Source organism: Oryctolagus cuniculus, chromosome 17 (genome assembly GCF_964237555.1).
Source record: "Oryctolagus cuniculus chromosome 17, mOryCun1.1, whole genome shotgun sequence".
NCBI classification, from domain to species: Eukaryota; Metazoa; Chordata; class Mammalia; order Lagomorpha; family Leporidae; genus Oryctolagus; species Oryctolagus cuniculus.
Genome location: NC_091448.1, coordinates 51,554,235 through 51,561,317, shown reverse-complemented (window position 1 = coordinate 51,561,317; position 7,083 = coordinate 51,554,235). Strand labels below are relative to the sequence as shown.

The 7,083-nt window shown below is 53.2% G+C and overlaps 1 long non-coding RNA gene across 1 annotated transcript; it reads right to left on the bottom strand.

Annotated features, from left to right (window-relative positions):
• Nucleotides 1–400: 400 nt before the first annotated feature.
• On the bottom strand, nucleotides 401–4,626 carry LOC138846198 (uncharacterized). The gene is made up of 3 exons (XR_011383641.1): nucleotides 3,829–4,626; nucleotides 3,271–3,293; nucleotides 401–1,616 (listed from the first exon to the last, which is right to left on the bottom strand). It is a non-coding gene; the product is annotated as an uncharacterized lncRNA (long non-coding RNA).
• Nucleotides 4,627–7,083: the final 2,457 nt, after the last annotated feature.

The following is a 7,083-nucleotide window of genomic DNA, read 5'->3' as shown; positions in this document are numbered from 1 at the left end:
GCTGGCGGGGTGAGGAGAGGATGTGGGCAGATGGGCTCGACGCCAGGCAGCCGGTGCGGTTCCGCTGCAGAGCAGACTGGACCGTCTCTGGGCGGCTCTAGGTGGAAGTGAGGCCAGAGATTATGAAGAAATCTGGCAGCTACTGACTTAGCCCAGATCTTCTGGGGCCGGTCACCGCAGGGCTTGTGTTTCCACTTCCTGGACTGGTTTCTGCAGAAGTGGGGTTTGGCCCCGTGGCTGGCTGCCACTTCTGTGGAATCCGGTTGTTTTCGTACGGGATTCTGGCCATTGTCCCCTTGTACATTCAATCTCCGAAGCCAAGTACGAGAGCTCCGGTTGCTCTGCACCTTTGCCAAGGGGTACCGGCAGCTCGGCAGCACGGTGGGTGCTTCATGGGGGAAGGTTTTCTGCCGTTCAAATTGGTGTACGGCTTTACGCTGTGGCTTTAATTGACATTTTGCTAATGCCTGATTATACTGCCTGTCTTTCGTGTATATTTGACATTTGTATCTTCTTTGGTGAAATATCTATTCAAACTTTTTTCCCATTTTGTGCTGAGTTGTTTCTCACTGATGAATATAAGTTCTTTTTAAGATATATGATTTGTGGGGCCAGCACTGTGGTGCAGTGGGTTAGAGCCCTGGCCTGCAGCACCGGCAGCCCAGATGGGCGCCAGTTTGAGTCCCGGCTGCTGCAACTTCCATTCCAGCTCTCTGCTGTGGCCCGGGAGGGCAGTGGAGGATGGCTCAGGTGCTTGGGCCCCTGCACCTGCATGGGAGACCCGGAAGAAGCTCCTGGCTCCTGGCTTTGGATCGGCGCATCTCCAGCTGTAGTGGCCATTTGGGGAGTGAACCAGCAGATGGAAGACCTCTCTCTCTCTGCCTCTCCTTCCCTCTGTGTAACTCTGACTTTCAAATAAATAAATAAATCTTAAAAAAAAGATATATGATTTGCAAATACCGTCTCCCAACAAGGAAGTTCTCAGAGTAAGGTCTTTTGATCTCTTAACCCTGTCTTCAGCAGAGCAGAGGGTTTTTTTCACTTCTTTTCAAAATGTATTTATTTATTTGCAAGGCAGAGTTACAGGAATGGGAGGGGAGACAGCAAGAGGGGGAGGGGAGGAGAGAGAGAGAGATCTTCCATCCGCTGGTTCACTCCCCAAATGACCACACCTAGAGGGGCAGGGCCAGGCCAAAACCAGGATCCAGGAACTCTGTCTGGGTCTCCCATGTGAGTGGCAGGGGCCCAAGCACTTGGGCCATCCTCTGCTGCTTTCCCAGGCACATTAGCAGGGAGCTGGATGGGAAGAGGAGCAGCTGGGACTTGAACTGGTGCCCCATGTGGGATTCCAACATCACACACTGTGGCTTAACCCACTGCCCCGTAACGCCTGCCCCACAAGTTTTTAATTCTGATGAAGTGCAATTCATCAGCATTCATGAATTTTTTTTTCTTTCATGAAGTTTCCCTTTCATATTCTCTCCCAGAAGTTGAATTGTTTCACATTGGACAGTTAGGCCTGTGATCCATCCTGAGTTCATTCTTGTGTGAGATACAGGAACGGGCCCTCCCCTCGGGCGCCTCGGTCCAGTCCTCTTGCTCCTGGTGGGCCGTGTCTGCCTTGAACATCGGAGAAAAAGAAGTGAGAGGTCTGAGACGAGGCCATGCAGTCCATGCACCCCTCCCCCTGTGCTGTGAGGAAGCCCAGGCCACACGTCAAGGCTATGGTCAGTGGTCAGCAGAGGGGCAAGGAAGCCTTCAAGATGACTCCATCCGGTCACCGCCTAACGAGGCTCCCTAGAGAGACTTCGGGGGAGAAGTCCCTGGCCCAGGTAACCCCCAGAACCACTAAAAATGGGTAGCAGGAACCCCAATAAGTGGGCCATCATCTGCTGTGTTCCCAAGTGCATTAGCAGGGAGCCGGACTGCAAGTGGCAGAGCCAGAGCTTGAACCTGTGCCCCAACAGGGGATGCAGGCAGCTCAAGAGACAGCTCAACCCATGACACCACCAACGCCTGCCTCTCTTTGTTTCCCTTTAATTATGTGAGCTGGGGCCGGCGCCGCGGCTCACTAGGCTAATCCTCTGCCTGTGGCGCCGGCACACCAGGTTCTAGTCCCAATCAGGGCGCTGGATTCTGTCCCGGTTGCCCCTCTAATTGTCTTTAAAAACATTTTTAAAATGTATTTGAGGGGCCGGCGCTGTGGCGTACCAGGTTAATCCTCCACCTGAAGCACCGGCATCCCATACGGGCGCTGGGTTCTAGTCCTGGTTGCCCCTCTTCCAGGCCAGCTCTCTGCTGTGGCCCGGGAGTACAGTGGAGGATGGCCCAAGTCCTTGGGCCCTGCACCCACATGGGAGACCAGGAGAAGTACCTGGCTCCTGCCTTCGGATCAGCGCGGTGCACCAACCACAGCGCACTGGCCGTGGCAGCCATTGGAGGGTGAACCAACGGCAAAGGAAGACCTTTCTCTCTGTCTCTCTCTCCCTCACTGTCCACTCTGCCTGCCAAAAAAAAAAAAAAAAAAAAAAAAAAAAAAAAAAAAAAAATTATGTGAGCTGGAATGAAAGGAACACAGGAGTAGAGAGAAGAGGATGTTGGATCCCAAACTTCTACAGGCAGCCATCAGGCTAAGAGAACTATTTGCCTACAAACAGGGGCTCCTTTTACAGAAAAGACAGCATAATTTGGAAGAGGACCTCGAGACTCCCCAGGGCATGGCTGAGAGCCCCAGAGCACGCACCGGCAGTAGATCCGGGCCTGCACTTGGGGAGCCCCATGCACACCTGCAGGAGACCTCCGACTTCAAGCTGGCGCCATAACAGCGTGAGGTGGGGAGGGAAGGAGGCACTTTGCGTGGACGTGGGGGAGGAACGGGACTTGTGTGAGAGGATGCGCTGCGTTAGACGGGACACACTGTGTTCTCCAAATATGACCGCGACAACACATACACCCTGCGTTCTCTGCCATGATGTGGGCTCTCCTCCAACTAGGGGGCCCTTCCTGCACCCTTGAACGGACCTGTGACTGCCTGCCCCAGAACACGACGGCCGTGACCCTGTGGAACTGCTGCTTTGCAATTCCCATCGCTTCGTGCCCTGGGGTGCTCGCTCTGGGACCCCGGCAACTCGGGCCTCGTGCAGAGCCCATACACAGATATTCCAGCCAGCGCCCCAGAGAGCTCGGGCTCCCAGAGCCTTCTAGATGATTCCAACCTCAGCTTCCACCTGAATGCAGCCACCTGAGATTCCCGATATGAGACTCGCTCACCTGAGACCGGTTGACCAGCAGGACTGTAAAAGATAATAATAAAATGTTTGTGAATGTCTTCAATCACTGCATGGCACCATGATTCACACAGGCCAACAGGCCAAAGCCACAGACAGGCAGTGGGAGAAGGCCTGGGGAGAACGGAGCTGCTCCCTGCCAGGAGACAGGGCGCACGTCCTTGCAGCGTGCTCCTCTGCGGGCCATCAGGGTGCTTGGGGAGCCTCCAGCTGAACCAAGGGTGGCAAAACACCGGGCAGGAGGTGCCGGAGTCTCCAGGCGTCCCCTCAAGGGGTTATCCTGCAGCCTCGCCCACGCCCGTTAGAGGTTTACATTGATGGGGGTCGCGTGGGCGGGGCGGAGGAGGTGCCGTGAGGAAAAGAATGAAAATTTCTATTTCACCTCATTTCAAAGCAAGTGGGAAGACCAGGAAATAATACCCCACAAGGGGCCTGGGGAAGGGTCTTGGCCAGCCCTTTCGGAGGAAATGAGGGGGGCCCTGGGCTGAGTCAGATAAGGCCCGGGGGTCACAGGTAACCCGCATCCGCGGTGCTTTCTTACCTCTCAAGGAAAGAACTGACGCCATAATTTTGTAGTGCCGCAAAGTGTTTCCTTAGCAGAGAATGTAATAGGACCACGGGTGGAGATCTGACTCTCTCTGTTGAGGAATCCCCCTGAAGGAACTGCTTAAGAAGGTGGCGTGGTGCAGTGGGCTGAGCTGCTGCTTGGGACGCCAGCACCCCGTACCAGAGCACCAGTTCAAGTCCCAGCTGCTCCACTTCTGATCCAGCTCCTGCTGATGCGCCTGGGAAAGCAGCGGAAGACGGCCCAGAAACATGGCCCAGGCAGGAGACCCGGATGGAGCTCCAGGCTCCTGGCTTCGGCCTGGCCCAGTCTCAGCCATTGTGAACATTTGGGGAGTGAACCAGCAGATAGAAGACGTCTCTAGGACCTAAAAACCCAAACCAGGAGGCTTCAGCAGACTTCCAGGGCACACGCATGCCCCGAGAAGAATAAACAGATGACTTAGCAAATATTATAGAATAGTTGTTGATGTCTTCCCTCTCTTAGTTAGAAAATGCACTTAATGGGCTGGCGCCGCGGCTCAATAGGCTAATCCTTCACCTGCGGCGCGGCTACTCCAGGTTCTAGTCCTGGTTGGAGTGCCTGTTCTGTCCCGGTTGCTCCTCTTCCAGGCCAGCTCTCTGCTGTGGCCCAGGAGGGCAGTGGAGGATGGCCCAAGTCCTTGGGCCCTGCACCCACATGGGAGACCAGGAGAAGCATCTGGCTCCTGCCTTCGGATCAGCGCAGCACGCTCGCCGCAACAGCCATTGGGGGGTGAACCAACGGAAAAAAGGAAGACCTTTCTCTCTCTGTCTCTCTCTCACTGTCCACTCTGCCTGTCAAAAAAAAAAAAAAAAAAATGCACGTAATGCTTGAAATTCAGAATTTTTTTTAGCTAAAAGTATTTCGAAAGCAAAAAAGAAGTTAATCCTTCTACATGGGTTGCTAAGCAGAAGGTAAAACTGCCACCCATGGCTGGGTCTCTGGACAGAGAGGTAAGGAGAGCGCAGGAAGAACACGTCCTGACTCTGCCCGCCCAATGCACGACCACACACTTCAAGGAAAGCATCCAAGCGCCAAACAGAATGCACGCACTGGCCTGTTAGTCCATGGGTGAAATGTGGCTTAACAAGGAAACCTCTTGGGGACTATGTGAATACTGCCGGGCCACCGTCTCCACATGGAGTCCAGACATGCAGGAAAACTCACACCGGAGAGGCAGTGAAGCAGCAGGCTCCCATGGGCTGGGCTGGGCTGGCCGGCCCCGGGACGGGGAGTGGGGAGTGTTTCTGGGAAGGAGGGAGTGGCAGGTTATTATCTGCGTGGCCCTTAGTGGCCTGGGCAGGGACGATGATTACGAAGAGCTTTTTTTTTTTTTTTTTAAAGATTTATTTACTTATTTGAAAGGCAGAGAGAGAGAGAGAGGGAGAGACAGAGAGAATCTCCCATGCACTAGTTTACTTCCCAAATGGCCACAACAGCCAGGGCTGGGCCAGATCAAAGCCAGGGGTCGTGACCTCTGTCCGGGTCCCCCACATGGATGACAGGACTCACGTCCTGAGCCGCCCTGTGCTGTCTCCCAGGTGGATCTGAATCAGGGCCAGGACTCCGTCCCAGACCCTCCCGCGGGGGCCGCAGGTGTCCCGAACAGCGCCACCAGGGACTTTCGCGGCTTCCAGTCAACGATCACGTTACACTTCCAAGGGGGACATCACGCCAAATCCGAGGCGTTGCGTGCCACAAAGACCTGAGTGGGGCTGAGGGGGATGATGTGAATTTCAGAACTCCCGAATTCTAGGAAATGGTGACGAAAGAAAAATGCTTCCTAGAAAACTGCTGAATAATTTTAAATTAAAAGCCATAATGCGTGAAACAGGTAAACCAATAAGCACTAGTGCATTTATGGTTATAGAAATAGAAATCGACTAAAATTATTAAATATCACAAAGATTGCAGCAAGCAGGAAGATGTTTTAGCTTGGTCTTTCCTAATTTTGTCTCAAAATAGGAAAGTTAAATACAGATAATTCAACAAACCAGACATGTGTCAGGCCCTATCTAACAGGCACATGTGTGTAGGGTGTAGTTAGTGTATCTGTGTGTGCGTGCTTGTACATATACGTTCAGCTATATTCAGCACGTCCTCCACGCTGTTGGAAATGGGAGTGATTTGTAACCATGGCTCAAACTGTTGATGTTCACACACAGAATTTGTTGTAATCGTGGTCCCTTGGACGTGACAAAGAAGGTTAAACTTGGCTGTGCATGCCAGGACAAAGCTGCTGAGGGATTAGGTTGAGTGACTTGGAAAGGGAGACGTCGTAGATTTTTGGAAACTTCAGAACCTGAGAAAAGAGTTGGCAAGCGGGAAGATTTTCTAGCGAAGTTCCAATCACTATGGTGTCATTTGAAAAACGGTACTTAATTACGAAACCAGCTTACACGGAATCACGTTTTCGGTCCGGTTAGTTCATTTGTAATTAATGTGGGGTGTGTGGTTAAAAGTGAAAAGTGAAGTAAGAGGCTTGGACTGTCCAAACCCGTCGATGTCATCATCCATGAGTGACTGGACTTCTGGAAACATCTCAGATGTTCTTTTTCTAAAAAAAAAAAAAAGATTATTTATTTGAAAGTCGGAGTTATTCAGAGAAGGAGAGGCAGAGAGAGAGAGAGAGGTCTTCCATCCGCTGGTTCACTTCCCAATTGGCCACAATGGCCAGAGCTGCGCCCATCTAGAAGCCAGGAGCCAGGGGCTTTTTCCAGGTCTCCCACACAGATGCAGGGGCCCAAGCACTTGGGCCATCTTCTACTGCTTTCCCAGGCCACAGCAGAGAGCTGAATCGGCAGTGGAGCAGCCAGGACTAGAACCAGTGCCCATATGGGATGCCGGCACTGCAGGCGGCGGCTTTACCTGCTATGCCACAGCGCCGGCTCCTGGTGAATGCTCTATTGGAGACAGAGTTTGCGAGCAGAGGATTCCGAAGAACAGGAGCACGGCAGGTGAAACGTTCATCAGGACACCTGACGTGGCACTACCGGAACTCCCGGAGGAGGAAGAGGCGGGGGGGTGGGGGTGGGGGGCGCCTTTGAGCTCGCCCCGCGGCTCAAGGATGGGCCAGGGAAGAGGGTTGCAGAGCTGCCTCCTGCCAGCCTGCCCCAGACACAGGGCACCTCACACAAGAGATCGACATCTACCGTGTTTAGTCCCTAGGTGATACATCCTTCCTTCCACATGATGCCTGAGTCCAAGAGA